Below are 21865 nucleotides of genomic sequence, written 5' to 3'. Positions count from 1 at the left end.
ACATGTACTTAACATAATTTATATTATTATTATAATCACTATTTATATATATAACCAGGTATATTTTTATTTATGCATTTGGAACACAGCTAATGGATCATATTTTACAATTTATATCATTTGTATCAGGAATTACTAGCTATTGTGATATGCCATTCAAATATGGATGAGATAATATATTCAAGCAAATATGTGCACTGTGGTGTTAGGAATAGGAAATAAATTTAGTAAACAGAATCTTCTGCAAAGTTCCACATTCTGAGGTGAGTCAGTACATGATAGCACAGTTGAAAGATCAGTCCAAGTCTCACCCAATAGCAATTTTTTGGATCAAAAGATATCCTAAAGATATTTATGTATGTTAAGACATAGCTGAAGAAAAATTCAGTACACAGAAATACAAATGCAAAATACTTATGAACAGTTATTTGGTTTGTCAAATACCCCAATTCAAAACTTAAACAGCACAGAATTTCACAAAATCTCAGAGAGTGTGCTTTAAAAGGAAAAAAAAAAAGGAAACAAGAGAAGAAAAGGAAAAGGAAAGAAAAAAGGCAGGAACCATCATAAAATATATGGTTACAAAGAGATATTGGAGACTTGTGGTATAAAAGAAATGATTTAATCATGGTTTAAAGATATGATAAAATTAATTGAATACAGAAAACAATTTTCTAACTAATTTCCCATAATTTTACAGGGGAAATGGAAGTAAAAGAGAACTAATATTTATTGAAGTCTGCTATGGATTTCAGTTCAGTTCAGTTCAGTCACTCAGTTGTGTGCAACTCTTTGCGACCCCATGAATCGCAGCACTCCAGGTCTCCCTGTCCATCACCATCACCCGAAGTTCACTCAAACTCACATGCATCGAGTCGGTGATGCCATCCAGCCATCTCATCCTCTGTCGTCCCCTTCTCCTCCTGCCCCCAATCCCTCCCAGCATCAGAGTCTTTTCCAATGAGTCAACTCTTCGCATGAGGTGGCCAAAGTACTGGAGTTTCAGCTTTAGCATCATTCCTTGCAAAGAACACCCAGGGCTGATCTCCTTCAGAACGGACTGGTTGAATCTCCTTGCAGTCCAAGGGACTCTCAAGAGTCTTCTCCAACACCACAGTTCAAAAGCATCAATTCTTCGGTGCTCAGCTTTCTTCACAGTCCAGCTCTCACATCCATACATGACCACTGGAAAAACCACAGCCTTGACTAAACGGACCTTTGTTGGCAAAGTAATGTCTCTGCTTTTGAATATGCTATCTAGGTTGGTCATAACTTTCCTTCCAAGGAGTAAGCATCTTTTAATTTCATGGCTGCAGTCACCATCTGCAGTGATTTTGGAGCCCCCAAAATAAAGTCTGACACTGTTTCCACTGTTTCCCCATCTACTTCCCATGAACTGATGGGACCAGATGCCATGATTTTTGTTTTCTGAATGTTGAGCTTTAAGCCAACTTTTTCACTCTCCACTTTCACTTTCATCAAGAGGCTTCTGAGTTCCTCTTTCCTTTCTGCCATAAGGGTGGTGTCATCTGCATATTTGAGGTTATTGATATTTCTCCCAGCAATCTTGAGTCCAGCTTGTGCTTCTTCCAGCCCAGCGTTTCTCATGATGTACTCGGCATAGAAGTTAAATAAGCAGGGTGACAATATACAGCCTTGACATACTCCTTTTTCTATTCCTATTTCCTACAGACATGGAACCAGTCTGTTGTTCCATGTCCAGTTCTAACTGTTGCTTCCTGACCTGCATTTAGGTTTCTCAAGAGGCAGGTCAGGTGGTCTGGTATTCCCATCTCTTTCAGAATTTTCCACAGTTTATTGTAATCCACACAGTCAAAGACTTTGGCATAATCAATAAAGCAGAAATTGATCTTTCTCTGAACTCTCTTGCTTTTTCAGTGATCCAGCGGATGCTGGCAATTTGATTTCTGGTTCCTCTGTCTTTTCTAAAACAAGCTGGAACATCTGGAAGTTCACAGTTCATATATTGTTGAAGCCTGGCTTGGAGAATTTTGAGCGTTACTTTACTAGTGTATGCGATGAGTGCAACTTTGCGGTGGCATTGCCTTTCTTTGGGATTGGAATGAAAACTGACCTTTTCCAGTCCTGTAGCCACTGCTGAGTTTTCCAAATTTACTGGCATATTGAGTGCAGCACTTTCACAGCATCATCTTTTAGGATTTGGAATAGCTCAACTGGAATTTCATCACCTCCACTAGCTTTGTTCATAGTGATGCTTTCTAAGGCCCACTTGACTTCACATTCCAGGATGTCTGGCTCTAGGTCAGTGATTACACCATCGTGATTATCTTGGTTGTGAAGATGTTTTTTGTATAGTTCTTCTGTGTATTCTTGCCACCTCTTCTTAATATCTTCTGCTTCTATTAGGTCTCTACCATTTCTGTCCTTTATCGAGCCCATCTTTGCATGAAATGTTCCCTTGGTATCTCTAATTTTCTTGAAGAGCTCTCTAGTCTTTCCCATTCTGTTGTTTTCCTCTATTTCTTTACATTGATCACTGAGGAATGCTTTCTTATCTCTCCTTGCTATTCTCTGGAACTCTGCATTCAGATGCTTGTATCTTTCCTTTTCTCCTTTTCTTTTGGCTTCTCTTCTTTTCACAGCCATTTGTAAGCCCTCCCCAGACAGCCATTTTGCTTTTTTGCATTTCTTTTCCATGGAGATGGTCTTGATTCCTGTCTCCTGTACAATGTGATTAACCTCTGTCCATAGTTCATCAGGCACTCTGTCTAGCAGATCTAGTCCCTTAAATCTATTTCTCACTTCCACTGTATAATCATAAAGGAGTTGATTTAGGTCATACCTGAATGGTCTAGTGGTTATGTCTCAATAAAATGGGAAGAAACAACAACAAGAAAAAAGAGACATTAAGCTCTCTTGGCACATTTTTAAAAGTGTAAAATAAATATAAAACTTACCATTTTAAGTCATTTTAAGTGTACAGTTCAGTGGCATTAAGTAAATTCACATTCATGTGGCATGAGTATCACTATCCATCTCCAGAACTTTCTTGTCATACATATTGAAACTCTATACCCACTGAACACCACTCCCCAGTCCCCCTGCCTGCTGTCCTTGCTAACCGTGGTTGTCCTTTCTGTCTTTATGAATTTGACTACTCTAGGTATCTCACATAAGTAGAATGACATACAATTTGTTCTTTTTTTGTTTTTTTGGTAACTGGCCAAAATAAATATACTATGTTCTACTATGAATTCCACATGAAAAATGTTTGGAAGTGGAATACATGTATTAAACAGTTTGGAACATTTTGAGCATTTTATTTTGTCCTGGCAAATATTTTTTCAAAAATACATTGTAGAATTATCCCAATTCCTTAAATCCTCGAGAACATTAGACATTATTTAAGAATTAAAAGAAGACAAGGAGGAAACAAAGTTGAAGAACATTTTTGCTAAGCACACTGTCCAAAAAAACCTCATTTCATTGATTCACTTTTTAAACCCCCAAAAGCCATTATTATCTTTTGGCTTGCATGCAGTTTTGATGATAGGGAAAACATAGTCATTTTTTGGTTAATTTTTTTTTCCTCATAAAAGCATTTGCCACCAAATTACAGACCCATGTACATTATTCACTACTTTGAGGAAGAACTCTAAATTCTAACATATGGAAAAATTTGTCCATCTCTATTGGCCAAAGATTCCATATAAGTAGCTGCTATACTAGCACCTTAGATTGACAAAGTCCAAAAGATAAGGTTAAAAAGTATATTCAACTTTGTCTTTCTCTTTTATCATACAGAAACTGACATGCCATCACCTGAAAGAGAACATCTGTTGTATCAGGAGTGAACACTTCCCAAGAATAATATTAGAATATGACAGATGAATAATCATCTCCCATCTTCATCACTGTGTCTTTATGTCTTTACCTCACCAGAGAGCTGAGTTAAAGGTGGACAGCCCCTGAAGAAGGTACAAGCCCATGAATCCACCAAGTGCTGAACTTCCTCCTGGCCCTCCTGTGCTTGGTAGACTTCAGCAGCATGTGAGCTCTTGCCTCAAGCTATTTACACCATGATCAGGCTAGTAATTAGCAAAATGTTTAATATAATATAGAAGCAATTAGGAGGTGATAACATGCAATTAAGATGTGTTTTCAGATTAAAGATTTTATAGTGCTCTTTTTCTTAAAAAGATAAAGTGCCTATCTCAAAATGTCAAACTGCAGTGATTTAATCTGAATTATTTTCAATTAATATGCATGTATTCTCGCGATGTGTTCACCGTTGTTATTGACATTGATAAATTAAGCTCATCCCAGCTGAATTTATCCCTGAGTCGCTCTATATTTCCTGAATGTCAGCTCTTCATTCGTGCTTTTTTCTTTGCCGACAAGCTGTGCATGATCTAACTATAAGTCCCTTGATTCATCTCTGGGATTACAGTGATGTGTCAGTCTGGAAGAACAATAATCTGAAAGGGCATTGTTATAAATAGAGTGTTAGAATATAATTGTTTGTCATGTCATTTCTCCTCTTTAAATTCCCTTGAGCTCTGTTGAAGTAATTTAGACAGCTAAGATGACAAGAGTCTTGAGACTGTACTTATAGAGTTGTCCAACACATCTTTAGCCTAGTCTGCCTTTTGAGACTGTTGTCTGTGAAGGAGGAAATGCAAACATCAAATGAGTTTTGACTACAGTGTGGATTTAATTTGAGAGTTTAAACAGGCCACTTTTCATATAATACAAGCATTATGTCTCCTAATTCATCTGTACTTGTTGGACAATGATGACAATGGCTATTAAATGCCATTTAAAATTAATTAGAAATTGTCGTGAGCACAGCAGCTATTGCAGATAACTTAGAGGAATTAAGTATTTAATGTGTAGGACTTTGTTTCTGTTTTTTGTAAAGATAATGTGCAGATAATTGGGTAAGCAGTAAAATATATGATTTTTAGATGTTATTTTATATCAATTCACTAATTGTAAATTATTAAGGAATAATAATTATAGCAGTAATATATGTCATATAATATGGTGATAAAATAAGAAACAAATTTATTATTTCTTTCTGAGCAAAATACACAGAAATGCCTCAAATTTGAGAACTTTTATTTATTAAGAAGCACTTCAACTTACAATTGGTTTAGTAATTAAAATTGTATTTTTGCAAATTATAAATGAGATAATTTAAGAGGCAATAGTTCATAGAATGATAAGTAGGCCATATCACGTGAAGTATTTATAAATACACTTATTGGCTCTAGTAAACAAACTTTTATTTTAGGTTCAATTGAATTTTTTTTACCTGTTTGGGTTCACTAAAGTGAAGAAACTAAATGTTTTGACAAAAATTGTAGTGTTTATAAAAAATAATTTAGCATTCTTTATTTGATAGGTGTTGTAAGCTTGACATTGTCAATGACTGATGCCCAGGGTCTTTGATGTGAGGTACATCCACCTGGGCTTCCCCTGTGGCTCAGCTGGTAAAGAATCCTCCTGCAGTGTGGGAGATCTGGGTTTGATCCCTGGGTTGGGAAGATCCCCTAGAGAAGGGAAAGGCTACCCACTTCAGTATTCTGGCCTGGAGAATTCCATGGACTGCATAGTTTATGGGATTGCAACGAGTCAGACAACACTGAACAACTTTCACTTCACTTGGGCTTCCCTTGTGGCTCAGTTGGTAAAGAATCTGTCTGCAATGCCTTAGACCTGGATTTGATCCCTGGGTTGGGAAGATCCCTGGAGAAGGGAATGGCTACCCACTCCAGTATTATGGCCTGGAGAATTCCATGGACTGTATAGGCATCCATTTCTATCCACTGTATAGATATCCACCTAGAAGAGTTAGACAATCCTTGAAGTAAGCCAACAAAATATTCATTTAAATGATATTTACATTTCATCTAAAAATAAAAATATATTGAACTTCCAGTGTTGTAAACCACATTCCTCTCCTCATGCTGTCCCGCGTCAAGGGCTCACACAGAGGCCAGGTCCTGTGTGCGTGGGCAATGGGTCCAGGCAGGAGGGGAGTTCACGACACAGAGGTATCAAGGAATCCTCAAGGCATTTGTTTGCTTTTGTTGTATTTCCATACAGTGCATATTTAAGTGGACTTGTGGACCATGTTTGTTTTAACAAAGCTAGCCCTCAATATTGACAACTGATTTTATAAGATGCCTGCAAAGAAAATGCATCTGAATATACTCATCATGCAAGTGTGAGTGAATTTAAATAAAAATTGTCATAATTGGAGATCGTACTGAAAAATTAGCATCCTAACTTAGTAAGAAGGGCTGATGGCATTCTTCTTCTATTTGGGAATACCTGTCTTTGAGAAGTATCTTTTTCAGTGGTGATAATAATAATCATTAAGCAGATAACAAAGTAAACTGAGCTTACAAATAGGAATTTAAATAAATATCTATATTTCAAATTATTAAACTAAAAAAATTGAAGTAATGAATAAGAGCAAATGGCATTACTTTTCCATCATATATCACTCTAGTGATAAAATTAAGATGCAACATTCAATAAATAAAAAAGTAGACATTTAAAAATTATGTTTATTCTAGATGAATTTCATTTTCAGAGTATCTTTTATGCATTCAAAGAATGAATATGGATAGACAACAATAAAATATATTAGTCCAATTTAATATATATACATATTAAAACAAAAGTTATTTTTGTAAGCATTTGGCCTAATCAAGTAAAGTAATGTTTGATCCAAAATGTTTATTGACCACTGTTGTAGACCATGGGTCCTTTGCTCATTCAATATACTGAGATATGTAAAATGTGGTTAAATGTATGTGAACTTAAATATACACATGTGTGTAAAAAAGTACACTCCTAAACCCATGTATAAGCTTATGTAGGAATGTAATTTTATTCAATACACTTTTATTAAATATTAAGATACTGTACTAAGTATAGGATAGAAAATATGTAGTAAGTTTTGCCTTCAATGGAACTATTGTGTGAATTCTCATGTTTGCTGCAAAATTATTTGAAGAAAACATGATGGAAAGAAGGCCAATATCTTAGTGAAAATTATGTCTTAGAAAAATATCTGATAATTATCCTGTGGTAGAAAGTAAATACTTATTTTTTCTGTATAAATTATAATAATATTATTTATAGCTTTACATCAATTATTCTAAAAATAAATATGAACAAAAATATAGTTAGATCCTATGCAGTTGACATCTTTGCAGGTAAAAACTGTCATTCTGATGATTTATGTCCAAATCCCAAGGATGGGGAAGCCTGGTGGGCTGCCGTCTATGGGGTCACACAGAGTCGGACACAACTGAAGCGACTTAGCAGCAGCAGCAGCAAACATTATAGAATAATATTTCTCTTGATTTTGTACAACTTTCACATCTCTTTAAGACTGTAAATACCTAGAACAATGCCCTGTCTATGGTAGGTGCATAATAAATATTTGTTGAATAAACACTGGCATCAGTGCAGCACTTCTCATGCATTATTACCTAGTCATGCATATCCCCATTTCAGTCTCCTTCTTAGAGAAAGTATTGCTTGATGGCCACAGTTGATGCTCAGTTTTGGTTGTTGTCTTTTGTTTCTTTCTTTTTATTTTGACTGCACTGTGCAGTTTGCAGGATCTTAGTTCCCAGACCAGGGATTGAACTTGGGGCCACAGTGGTGAGGGCACCAAGTCCTAATCACTGTTCCCCCAGGAGGTCTCAAATTGCCAAGTTTAATTCTTTCTCTTTCCAAAATGAGACACTGGCTGACCAGAGTGTGTGCATGCACGCTTAGCTGTATCTGACTCTTTGTGACCCAGTGGACTGTAGCTTGCCAGGCTCCTCTGTCCATGCAGAGAGGAGGCAGGCACAACGCATCTAATGAAGCTTGGTGAGATCTCTTGAGACCCAGACTGGATGAGGACATGAAGCACTTGGTACATTCAGAGAATAAGGGTGATTAAACATGGTTTTGTAAATGTTGCTTTGAGAATTTTAATGAAGAGTATTCAGGGTCAACCAATTCACATAGACCTTAGGTGACCTTAGCTTTACACTGGACTAAGTGCAACTGGAAGTCCACAGACAGTGAATGGGCATTAAAACTCTAGTTATTTGATTTTTAAACTTCAGTGAATGATGTCGTAGTGTAAGGATGTTTCCTGACTGCTGATCAAATAAGACTTTACTTAAAATTTTGATTCTAGTTTCAAAAAATTTCTCAGATGGTTTTTACTGCTCAAAGGAATGTAGGTAAATACTTGTGTCTGATGTATAGGTCAGTTATTTCTGATTCTACAGTGTACTTACTGTTAGTCTTAAGAACACACACTCAACAACCAATTGTATCAGCAATATGATAAAGAATATTGGTCCATTTGAATGATACCACTTAAACAGATTTATTTATAAATCAGCCATTTTAAATAATCAGCAATAATTTTTTAGTATTAATTTTTTTGATTTGGTAAAATAATCTCTTGAATTTAATCCAGTCAATGAAGCATTGCTTTAAAATTCTAGCAACAAATTTTTAATTGACAAAATGCATTCTTTTCAGCTTATTCATGTCAATAAATAATGTTTTATCTACAAATCATTTCACTCATTTAAAAGTTTTTATTTTATATGAGTGTCTTGACAACAACATTTCTGCTACTATGTTATTATAAAACAAGAAAGTATGTTTTGAAGTTAATTTTTAGAAAATGTCCTACAAACTTCATTTTAAACCTCCTAAGCATAAGATGCTGTAGGAAAATTGCCACTACTTTTATCAGAGAAATAGCACCCTTTAAACACTAAAGTCAGTTTCTAATATTTGTATAATTTGAGGATAATTTTTCAACCACCTCCTTAAATGGCCTTGATCATAAAAAGAACACTCAGTCCTTAATTAGTATTCTGTATATTATAAAAATGATAAGTAAACTACTGGTATTCAGGACAGACCCATGATTTTAACTTTATGCTTTGTTTATTTTTAGCCAGTCAATAAGGGGTTAAGTGGCTCCCCACAGTAGTCAGTTTCTGTAGTTCATTGTGGCTGAACAGAATAATGGGACAATTATACTTATCATCTTAAAATAAATGTATTCATATATGTTACATATGTTCAGAAAAACACTTGAGAACATGCCATGTTTTTAATTCATGAAATGTTTCAGTGCATCAGCAACTTAGCTAAGAGTCTGCAAGGTAGTCTTTAAAAATCTTCCTGATCAAATTTAATTCTACTGGGTGATTTAAAGCGTTCATTTACATTTCTGACACTTTAAGGAAAATTGAAAGAATTTTAACAACTGTGAGTTTAGTTACAATTGTTTGCTAATAAAAGACTGATTTTATTTCAGAGCAAGTAAAAATTACCCACAGCAGCAATGCCCCAACTAAAAACACAGACTGCATTATGTCCTACCTAGACATATGCATGTGTTTATAAAATGTGGACTTTCTACTTTACAATACATCGAATAACTAACTAATTTTGAAAATCCGATCTTAAAACCTAATTCAAGGGGAAAAACCTCTCAACCTGACAAAAGGAATTATTGCCGGAGATTAAACTGCTTGATGCTCTTCATTGTTCTAGTTGAGTCAGGAGGGAATATTAATTGAGATGTGCCATGGATTCCGGTGTGTGTTCCATAGTGGTTCACAGGTTTCCTGGTGGTCCTTCCAACAGGACTAGCATAAGTGAGTGGAATAAGACGGATCATTCTGAACCACCGTAGTTAAGCCATTGTTCTGTTTGGCACAAAAGGTAATGGTTGGTTGATTTGCTTTATTTTTGTGCTGTTCTGATTTTTCCCCAGTACAGCCTAATCTCTACCACTTCCTCTGTGAGTCATCAGCAGCTGGACCCAGAGAGACCACAGGAACTGGCTCCTGGAAAAGAGCTCTAATAGAGCTATTACTCAAGTTCAATTCTCTTTAAGTCTGGTAAGAACTTCGAGAAACAGGAGATAAAAAAAAAAAAAAAAGAATTATTTTGCATTCTCTGCTTTGAAAAGCCTCCAAATCATGCTGACCTATTTATGTCTCTTTGCAGACACATGGATAGATGTATTTATCTCAATAGTTCATATGAACAAATACAATTTAGATAGAAAAATAAGAATATTTTACACTATTACCCACAGTCATTTAATTATTTCTGGTGGAGTTTCTTTGTTTCTTGGTTTTGTATTGTAGTAGTCTATATTTTTTTTGCAAATTCTTAAAGCAATATATTAGTACTTTATTTCCCACATAGAATCTGTCCAATAGTTTCTGTTAGTCTACATCTGACAGTTACTATTATAGCCTCCATTAAACATAAACATTCCTATTTTCTCTCCATACAAGGGAATCTTGAATTAGATTTACAAAAAACAACTTGATTTATAATTGTTTTCTCTTATTTTAAAAAAATTAGCACAGCATCAGGCTTTGATATGAGGGAGTTCACACAGTCTATTGGGTAAAATCTCTAGTTTATGTGGTCTAGAGATTAGGCTAGAGATTTTACTAAAGGGGAAAGTGTCAGATACACCTGAAACTGTGGTTATGGTGCTGGGCTAGACAATGAGACTCTGAATCAGATCAGATCAGATCAGTCGCTCAGTCATGTCCAACTCTTTGCGACCCCATGAATCGCAGCACGCCAGGTCTCCCTGTCCATCACCAACTCCCGGAGTTCACTCAGACTCACGTCCATTGAGTCAGTGATGCCATCCAGCCATCTCATCCTCTGTCGTCCCCTTCTCCTCCTGCCCCCAATCCCTCCCAGCATCACAGTTTTTTCCAATGAGTCAACTCTTTGCATGAGATGGCCAAAGTACTGGAGATTCAGCTTTAGCATCATTCCTTCCAAAGAAATCCCAGGGCTGATCTCCTTCAGAATGGACTGGTTGGATCTCCTTGCACTCCAAGGGACTCTCAGAGTCTTCTCCAACACCACAGTTCAAAAGCATCAATTCTTCAGTGCTCAGCCTTCTTCACAGTCCAACTCTCACATCCATACATGACCACAGGAAAAACCACAGCCTTGACTAGACGAAACTTTGTTGGCAAAGTAATGTCTCTGCTTTTTAATATGCTATCTAGGTTGGTCATAACTTTCTTTCAAAGGAGTAAGCGTCTTTTAATTTTCATGGCTGCAGTCACCATCTGTAGTGATTTTGGAGCCCAGAAAATAAAGTCTGACACTGTTTCCCCATCTATTTCCCATGAAGTGATGGGACCGGATGCCATGATCTTCATTTTCTGAATGTTGAATTTTAAGCCAACTTTTTCACTCTCCACTTTCACTTTCATCAAGAGGCTTTTCAGTTCCTCTTCCCTTTCTGCCATAAGGGTGGTGTCATCTGCATATCTGAGGTTATGGATATTTCTCCCGGCAATCTTGATTCCAGCTTGTGTTTCTTCCAGTCCAGCATTTCTCATGATGTACTCTGCATATAAGTTAAATAAGCAGGGTGACAATATACAGCCTTGACGAACTCCTTGTCCTATTTGGAACCAGTCTGTTGTTCCATGTCCAGTTCTAACTGTTGCTTCCTGACCTGCATACAGATTTCTCAAGAGGCAGATCAGGTGGTCTGGTATTCCCATCTCTTTCAGAATTTTCCACAGTTTATTGTGATCCACACAGTCAAAGGCTTTGGCATAGTCAATAAAACAGAAATAAATGTTTTTCTGGAACTCTCTTGCTTTTTCCATGATCCAGAGGATGTTGGCAATTTGATCTCTGGTTCCTCTGCCTTTTCTAAAACCAGCTTGAACATCTGGAAGTTCACGGTTCACATATTGCTGAAGCCTGGCTTGGAGAATTTTGAGCATTACTCCCTAGCGTGTGAGATGAGTGTAATTGTGTGGTAGTTTGAGCATTCTTTGGCATTGTCTTTCTTTGGGATTGGAATGAAACTGACCTTTTCCAGTCCTATGGCCACCGCTGAGTTTTCCAAATTTGCTGGCATATTGAGTGCAGCACTTTCACAGCATCATCTTTCAGGATTTGGAACAGCTCAACTGGAATTCCATCACCTCCACTAGCTTTATTCGTAGTGTTCAGGATTTGGAATAGCTCAACTGGAATTCCATCACCTCCACTAGCTTTGTTCATAGAAGAAGCTGAAGTTGAACGGTTCTATGAAGACCTACAAGACCTTTTAGAACTAACACCCAAAAAAGATGTCCTTTTCATTATAGGGGACTGGAATGCAAAAGTAGGAAGTCAAGAAACACCTGGAGTAACAGGCAAATTGGGCCTTGGAATATGGAATGAAGCAGGGCAAAAACTAATAGAGTTTTGCCAAGAAAATGCACTGGTCATAACAAACACCATCTTCCAACAACACAGGAGAAGACTCTATACATGAACTTCACCAGATGGTCAACACCGAAATCAGATTGATTATATTCTTTGCAGCCAAAGATGGAGAAGCTCTATACAGTCAGCAAAAACAAGACCAAGAGCTGACTGTGGCTCAGACCATGAACTCCTTATTGCCAAATTCAGACTTAAATTGAAGAAAGTAGGGAAAACCACTCAACCATTCAGGTATGACCTAAATCAAATCCCTTATGATTATACAGTGGAAGTGAGAAATAGATTTAAGGGCCTAGATCTGATAGATAGAGTGCCTGATGAACTATGGAATGAGGTTTGTGACATTGTACAGGAGACAGGGATCAAGACCATCCCCATGGAAAAGAAATGCAAAAAAGCAAAATGGCTGTCTGGGGAGGCCTTACAAATAGCTGTGAAAAGAAGAGAAGTGAAAAGCAAAGGAGGAAAGGAAAGATATAAGCATCTGAATGCAGAGTTCCAAAGAATAGCAAGAAGAGATAAGAAAGCCTTCTTCAGCGATCAATGCAAAGAAATAGAGGAAAACAACAGAATGGGAAAGACTAGGGATCTCTTCAAGAAAATCAGAGATGCCAAAGGAACATTTCATGCAAAGATGGGCTCGATAAAGAACAGAAATGGTATGGACCTAACAGAAGCAGAAGATATTAAGAAGAGATGGCAAGAATATACAGAAGAACTGTACAAAAAAGATCTTCACGACCCAGATAATCACAATGGTGTGATCACTGACCTAGAGCCAGACATCCTGGAATGTGAAGTCAAGTGGGCCTTAGAAAGCATCATTATGAACAAAGCTAGTGGAGACTCTGAATAAGAGAGTCCAAATCTCAGATTTCTACAATTACTTTGCTCCTCAAGTGGAATCTCAGGTTCCTTCAAGTAAACAAGGTATTTTAAAATGTTAATAAGTATTAAAGAAAGTTTATTGATTAATAATACATTTCTCCGATAGGCGGTATAAGGGAAATATGCATGAATTACAACTACAAATGATAGTGTCTCTTCATTAACTATAAGCATAAGGAAATAAGATGAGATTTTGTGTGCATGCTAAGTTGCTTCAGTCTTGTCTGACTCTTTGTGACCCTATGACCATAGCCCAACAGGCTCCTCTGTTCATGGAATTCTCCAGGCAAGAATACTGGGGTGGGTTGCCATGCCCTCCTCTAGGGGATCTTCCTTACCCAGGGATAGAACCCAAGTTTCCTGAATTGGCAGGTGGGTTCTTTCCCACTAATACCACCTAGGAAGACCCAAGATGAGATCTCTGAAAGCAATTAGGGTAGTAGAGACTGTAGTTTTCTAGTATTGGAGGTTTCTCTACATATTATATCCTCCCTACCCATGTGGACTTGCCTTCTTCTATTAGCTCTTACACAAATCTCTTTGCTGTAGTTCCCATATCAGTAATCCCATCATGCCATGTGTTGCCCAAAAGGCTCTATCTGCTGAGCCCAACTTGACCTTTGTTCCATAAGGGTCATGTTTCCTGAAACTCTTTAGGCATCCTTCTGTTTCTTTCTACAATTTAATGGTAAAATTGTTCCCCCAAAATCTAGTGATTTGCTCTACTTAGAAATATCTTCAGCCAAAAACAACTCCAAGAGTTTTTCAAAAAGCAACATTATTCTCTCATATATCTATATTTAAATCCTATTTCCTCTGAAGGGGATTAAGTCTAAATTATTGTGTCAGGAAGAAAATGACTTTTTTAGACTAGTTATATTAGGAATTGGGAAGTTTTAAATATCTGTACGTTAGCATTAATTCTTTCTAAAAGTGTATTTTTAGTACCACAGAAATGCCTACAAAAATGTAATGGTAGCTTTCTAGAGAATTTTAATGATCTCTATTTAAATTTTTTAAGAATCTTTGGGAAATTGAGAAATATTAAGGGATTTAAAGACTCAGTATTATAAATCCCACATCTGTCTTCAGCAATGGGTGGTTTTAAAAATAACCACCTCAAGCCCTGAAAATAGCTGTTTTTTTTCTTTTTTAAATATATGTGTTTTACATTTTATGGCATTGTCAGATATTCTAAGACTCATAATTACATACTGAAAATATCACTACACCTTTCTCAAAATGAGTGACATGGTAGATAAGCCCAATTTCACCAGTTCAAATGTAAATTAAGTTTTGGTTAGGAAAAAATAATTAAGATTTACTCATGTGTTTTAGAGACATTTACTAAGTTTTATAGCATTCCATTGCAAATTAATCCCTGATTAATGCTCATTTGCTTTCATGCATGATCTCTGGTACTAGGAATGCAATACTTTCCCCCATATGTTTTAGCTTTTATTCATACAGCATGGATTAGTTTTACATAATAAGACATCTGACAGATTTCAATCTTTTGATATAATAAGAGGTTAGGATAAGCCTGAAAGCCTTCTGGTTGTACTCAGTTTTAACAGATTTGTTTGTTTTATAAAGAAAATGGGTTTTTTCTTTAAAATTTTGAACTATTTAAAATTGCTTGTTTTCTTATGATAACATTTGAAATACTCTAGGCATATAACTTGGCCTCAGTGACTTTTATTTTACATGAAACACAAAACAGATCACAATGAGAAATTCCAAAAGAGATGTGTATTCTATAAACTGATGTATAATGGTGATAGACAAATATCCCATATTAATCATTACTTCCCTTTTCTCATTATTTACTTATTTTCTCATAAAAATTTCTTAAGCTTCTTTTTTATATAAGGCATTGTTCTAGGTAGTTTTTACTTAAACACAAGTGGATCATTTTCAGCTTTACAAAAATGTATAAATGAGAGAATAGCAAAAGAGACACTGATGTATAGAACAATCTTTTGGACTCTTTGGGAGAGGGAGAGGGTGGGATGATTTGGGAGAATGGCATTGAAACATGTACGATACTGGATGCTTGGGGCTGGTGCACTGGGACGACGCAGAGGGATGGTATGGGGAGGGAGGAGGGAGGAAGGTTCAGGATGGGGAACACATGTATACCTGTGGTGGATTCATTTTGGTATATGGGAAAACCAATACAATATTGTAAAGTTAAAAAATAAAATAAAAAAAAAGAGAGAGAATAACCACCTGGTATTTGCTGTATAATTCTTTCTAAATTTTCCTGAATAAATTTGCAAATATTTTATTTCATGGAACCTCTGTACTCCAAGAAAACAGAAAGGAAAAGTCTTCTGTTGTCTTCTCTAAGTTCTCCCACTTCGAAACTTTTGCCCATTCAGCTTTTCCTAAACTAAATGTCTTATCACTTTATCCGTTTTTTTTTTTTTTTTTTTTTTACATTCTAGAAACACAGTGTGAGGGAATTAAGTATCAGTCTCTCTAGTCACTCATGATCAAAATGATGATAAATTAAAACTGAAAAGTAGAAGGGGCCCTACAAAGCCATCTCTTCCTTCTGGCACTGTTTTGTATCTACCTGAGCAAAGTAAGGATGAAGACCCGTGATGACTCCTTGTAATACCTGCTCTTCAGTATCCATTACACCAGGTACTGACTCAAGACATAGGCACGTAGTTTTGTAATAATGGGTTCAGTGGTGAATTTGGGGATAATGTAGAAAATTTGAGCTAGGAATATAGTAATGGAGAGGGAAATGCTAGGAAACTTTCAAGTTACCACTAATAGGATGCTCTCACCAGTGCTGTCTGTATAGACCTGCTTTACTTGGTTCCAGTTGCATTTTTGGATGCTCAAGCAGACTATAGAAAATATGAGCCCAAGGGATATTTGATCAATAAGGGATTTGGGGACTGAATTAATGTTGGAGACAATAACAACATGAGAATAAACTTATGGGGAAATTCCATATTTATCGCATTTGAAATGGAATAGGACAGCTTTCCAAATATACTGAGATCTATTGGGAGATAGAAATCACTCCAAATTATGAAAGAAGATTCATTGCACCCACTACACACTTAGAATAAGAATGAAAATATGGAATATGTAAGTATTACCTAGAGACTACAAGTTTCAACATACACGCATCTATTAAAATATCAGTGTATGTGGCATCATATCATAAAACCAGGAAAATCAGAGAAGGTGTCCCACAAAAAGGACAGTAAAGATGTGGTTGAAAGCATGATTCTAGAATCAGACCAGTTTAGGTTTAAATCCAAGCTCTATCTTTCTTAGAAATGTTACCTTTGACAAATTGCTTCTCCAACAGCGAGTTGCCTCATCTGTGCAATGGGAACAATGTTAGTCCCTGACACATAAACTGGTAATGACTATTCAGTGATTCCTCAGTGCCTAGAATGGATTAAGTTGTCACTACAGACAACAGTTAGAATTGGACATGGAACAACAGACTGGTTCCAAATAGGAAAAGGAGTGCGTCAAGGCTGTATATTGTCACCCTGCTTATTTAACTTCTATGCAGAGTACATCATGAGAACCGCTGGGCTGGAAGAAGCACAAACTGGAATTAAGATTGCCAGGAGAAATATCAATAACCTCAGATATGCAGATGACACCACCCTTATGGCAGAAAGGGAAGAGGAACTAAAAAGCCCCTTGATGAAAGTGAAAGAAGAGAGTGAAAAAGTTGGCTTAAAGCTCAACATTCAGAACACAAAGATCATGGCATCTGGTTCCATCACTTCATGGGAAATAGATGGGGAAACAGTGGAAACAGTGTCAGACTTTATTTTTTTGGGCTCCAAAATCACTGGGATGGTGACTGTACCCATGAAATTAAAAGACACTTACTCCTTGGAAGAATAGTTAGTTATGACCAACTTAGATAGCATATTGAAAAGCAGAGACATTACTTTGTCAACAAAGGTCCATCTAGTCAAGGCTATGGTTTTTCCAGTGGTCATGTATGGATGTGAGAGTTGGACTGTGAAGAAGGCTGAGCACCGAAGAATTGATGCTTTTGAACTGTGGTGTTGCAGAAGACTCTTGAGAGTCCCTTGGACTGCAAGATCCAACCAGTCCATTGTAAGGGAGATCAGTCCTGGGTGTTCTTTGGAAGGAACGATGCTAAAGCCGAAACTCCAGTACTTTGGCCACTTCATGCGAAGAGTTGACTCATTGGAAAAGACTCTGATGCTGGGAGGGATTGGAGACAGGAGGAGAAGGGGACGACAGAGGATGAGATGGCTGGATGGCATCACTGACTCGATGGACGCGAGTCTCAGTGAACTCCAGGAGTTGGTGATGGACAGGGAGGCCTGGCATGCTGTGATTCATGGGGTCACAGAGAGTTGGACACGACTGAGCAACTGAACTGAACTGAACTGAACAGACAAATTATTACTGCCTCCAGGATTTCCACAACAATTTATTAGTAGCACTGCAGTGTCTACATTGTTGGTGTTCTTTAGTTGCTCAGGCATGTCTGGCTCTTTGTGACCCCATGGATTATAGCCTGCTAGGCTCCTCAGTCCATGGGATTTCTTAGGCAAGAATACTAGATTGGGTATACATTCCCTTCTTCTGGAGATCTTCCTGACCCAGGGACCAAACCCACATCTCCTTCGTGGAAGGCAGATTCTTTACCACTGAGCCATCCAGGAAGCCCCAGTGTCTACATTACATTATAGCTATTTGTCTATTTAGCTTATCAAGTGAAGTGAAGTAGCTCTGTCGTGTCCGACTCTTTATGACCCCATGGACTATAGCCTACCACTTTCCTCCATCCAGGCAAGAGTACTGGAGTGGGTTGCCATTTCCTTCTCCAGAGAATCTTCCCAACCCAGGGATCAAACCCGGGTCTCCCGAGCTGTAGGCAGATTCTTTACCATCTGAACCACCAGGGAGTCCTATTTAGCTTATAGTTTCTACCAAATTCTTTATGAAGTTTGGAGCCACATCTGTTTCAACTTTAAACCAACAATTTGTCTCAAAAACTGTTTTTCCCTGAAGATTTATTTGAAGTCATTAGATTGATGTCACCAAAATTGCAGCACTGGAGACCTCAGTCTCCATCCAACTTCAAGACTAAGAGGTCATCCCAAATTTCATTTCCCATTTCCCAAGTTTCTCCGACACATTACAATAAAACTACTTAAAGGGAAAAAAAATTTCAAAACTTTTAAAGTTTTAAAACAAGAGAGAAAAAAATTCGATCTCATACAAAGGAACACCCCTTAAGGCTATCAGATTTCTTAGCAGAGACCTTGCAGGACAGAAAAGAATGGGGTAAATTCAAAGTGCTGAAAGAAACCGGCAGCCAAGAATAGTTAACCTTGCAAAGATGTCCTTCAAAAATGAAGGCAAGATAAGGACTTTCTTTAAAAAAAAAAAAAAATCCTGCTGAGTTCATCACCACTAGATTTACCTTACAAGAAGTGCTGAAAGAAGTTCTTCAAGCATTTTCTTGGGCTCCAAAATCATTACGGATGGTGATTGCAGCCTCAAAATTAAAAGATGCTTGCTCCTTGGCAGAAAAGCTATGACAAACCTAGACAGTATATTAAAAAGTGGAGCCATTTCTTTACCGACAAAGGTCTGTCTACTCAAAGCTACGTTTTTTCCAGTGGTCATGTACAGATATGAGAATTGAACCATAAAGAAAGCTGAGCACCGAAGAATTAATGTTTTTGAATTGTGGTTCTGGAGAAGACTCTTGAGGGTTCCTTGGACAGCAAGGAGATCCAAACAGTCAATTCTAAAGAAAATCAACCCTGAGTATTCATTGGAAGGGCTAATGCTGAAACTGAAGCTCCAATACTTGGGCTACCTGGTGTGAAGAGCCGACTCACTGGAAAAGACCCTAATGCTGGGAAAGATTGAGGGCAAGAGAAGTGGGTGCCAGAAGATGAGATAGTTCGATGGCATCACTCAACAGACAGGAGTTTGAGCAAACTCCAGGAGATAGTAAAGGAAAGGGAAGCCTGGTGTGCTACAGTTCATGGGGTCACAAAGAGTTGGACAAGACTTGACTTAGCAACTGTACAACAACAGCAAAAGGATGCTAATTAGTAACACACAAATGTATAAAAATACACAACACGCTGGTAAATATAAGTATATAATCAGATTCAGAATGCTCTCTTAGTGTAACATGGCAGTATTATGTGGCTCTGTTATACGGCAGTATTAATATGGCACTTTGATAAACAAGTAAACGGCAAAAGTGTGAAAAATAAATACAATAATTTGTTAACAGATACATAATACACAAATGTAAATTGTGATATCAAAAATATAAAAGAGGTTAGGAAAGGGTAAAATTTTGTAGGCAATTGAAGTTATTAGCATAATAGAGACATATCTGTAAGGTGTTTTATATAAGCCCCATGGTAACCACAAAGTTATAACCTACAGTATATTCACAAAAGAAAAGTGAAATAAAGGCCTACGACCTCCAGTAAACATGACAAATTTGAGAACCTAGAAATAAGCCCTCAACTAATTGTGGGCTTCCCAGGTAGCACAGTGGTAAATTACCCACCTGCCTATGCAGGATATGCGGGAGAAGCAAGAGCTGCACGTTCGATCCCTGGTTGGCAAGATGCCCTGGAGCAGGAAAGGGAAACCCACTCCAGTATACTTGCCTGGAAACTTTTATGGACCCTGGTGGGCTACATTCCATGGGGTCACAAAGAGTCGGACATGACTGAGCACCCACAAACAATGGTGACAATAGAGGCAAGAATATAACATTGGGACAAGATTATTTTGTCAATAAATGGAAAACCTGGATAAGCTCATGCAGAAGAACAAAATTGGACCCCTTATCTTACACCACTCACAAAAATGAACACAAAATGGGACTTCCCTGGTGATCCAGTGGTTGCCACATACTATGTGGCCAAAGGACACAAAATGGATTGAAAAATTAACTTAAGACCTGAAACAGGAAAACTCCTGGGAAAAGCAGGGGTAAAAATCTCCCTTACGTTGGCCTTGACAATTATTTTTTTGGCTATGACACCAAAAGCTTAAAAAAATAAAAGCAAAATTAAATAAGTGGAACAACATGAAACTGAAATTCTCTGCACAGCAAAAGAAAAATCAACAAAATGAAAAGGCAAACTACAGAATGGAGAAAAGATTTCAAGTTATGTATCTGATAAGTGGTTAATATCCAAAATACAGAGAGAACTTATATAATTCAATATCAAAAACAATAATTTTAAATAGAGGAACTGATTAGACAATTTTCCAAGAAAGACATATAAATAGCCAACAGGTACTTGAAAAGATGCCCCACATCATTAATCACCAGGGAATGCAAATCAAAACCACATAACTGTTGGAAACTCCCTTATAACTTAGAAAGGCTATCATCTAAAAGAGGGAACAAGTATTGGTGACAATGTGGGGAAAAGGACCCCTGCTGCACTGTTGATAGGAATGTAAATTGGTGTAGCCAATTGGAAAACCAGGTCATTTCTTCAAAAGTTAAAAATACAATTACCACATGATACAGCAATACTACTTCTAGGTAATATCCAAAAAAAAGAAAAAAAAATGAAAACAAGATATCAGAGAGGTATCTATACTGCCCTGTTCATTGCAGTATTATTCGTAATAGCTAAGATATGGAAACAACCTAAGTGCCCATCAAAAGGTGAATGGATAAAGAAAATGTGATACACATACAAATATACACAATGAGGTATTATTCACTCATGAGAAAGAAGGACATCCTACCACTTGCACGGACCCTGTGGGCTTTATAAGTCAATGAAAAACAAATTTCTTGTATGTGGAATCTAGAAAAGATGAACTCATAGAAACAGAGAGTAGAATGATGGTTACCAGGAGTCGGGGAATGGGAGCAATGGAAAGATGTTCATTAAAAAAGTATTTAAAAATTTAATAAACTGTTCAAAAATCTGTTTTCAAAAAGGATTTGAGGAGACTTTTTAAAAGTGTTTACAATTTTTTCATTTAAAGACAAGTATTTGTGTTAAGGTGTAAATCCACATCCCCTTTGACTCCTGCATTGCAGGCAGATTCTTTAGAACTGAGCCACTGGCGAAGCCCTAAGGTATGATCAATATTTATTTAATGAAATATTAATATATATTTGAATTAATTAACCAATCAAATAGATTGTGTTTTGAAATAAAATAAATGGGCTGAATTAGAGCTGAGAAAACTTTTGAAAAATTTTGAATCTAGAAACTCCTCTTATTTCAGTGTTTGAGAAAAGGCTTTATAGTCCCTGAACCTCAAAAACCGAAAATTTAACAAGATGCCATTGTGTAAAAGCACCCACTCATAGTGCTTGGCAACCAATAGCCCTTAAGAAAGTTTTGTGATATTATCTTTAATTTGATACACAAAATGGCTAGAACTATTTTGTTGTGTTTTCAGCTTTTTATGTTTCTCCCACAAAGTATGTATTCATTAAGCTAATTCATCTATGAAGCTGTACACAAATAACTTGAGATTAGTTATGGAAACAAAACAGGAAAATTAGAAAATTCTCCAAAACACAGATGAAAATGAGATAGGATTCTTTTCATAAATCCTTTTATTTCCTCCAAAGTAAATTTGTCCTGTAACTATTGATCAGAATATGATACATTTTTAATATGAAAAT

The sequence above is a fragment of the Bos mutus genome, chromosome 1, assembly GCF_027580195.1.
Source record: "Bos mutus isolate GX-2022 chromosome 1, NWIPB_WYAK_1.1, whole genome shotgun sequence".
Taxonomy (NCBI): Eukaryota; Metazoa; Chordata; class Mammalia; order Artiodactyla; family Bovidae; genus Bos; species Bos mutus.
The sequence above is the reverse complement of the archived record's forward strand: the minus strand, read 5'-3'. Positions refer to the sequence as shown.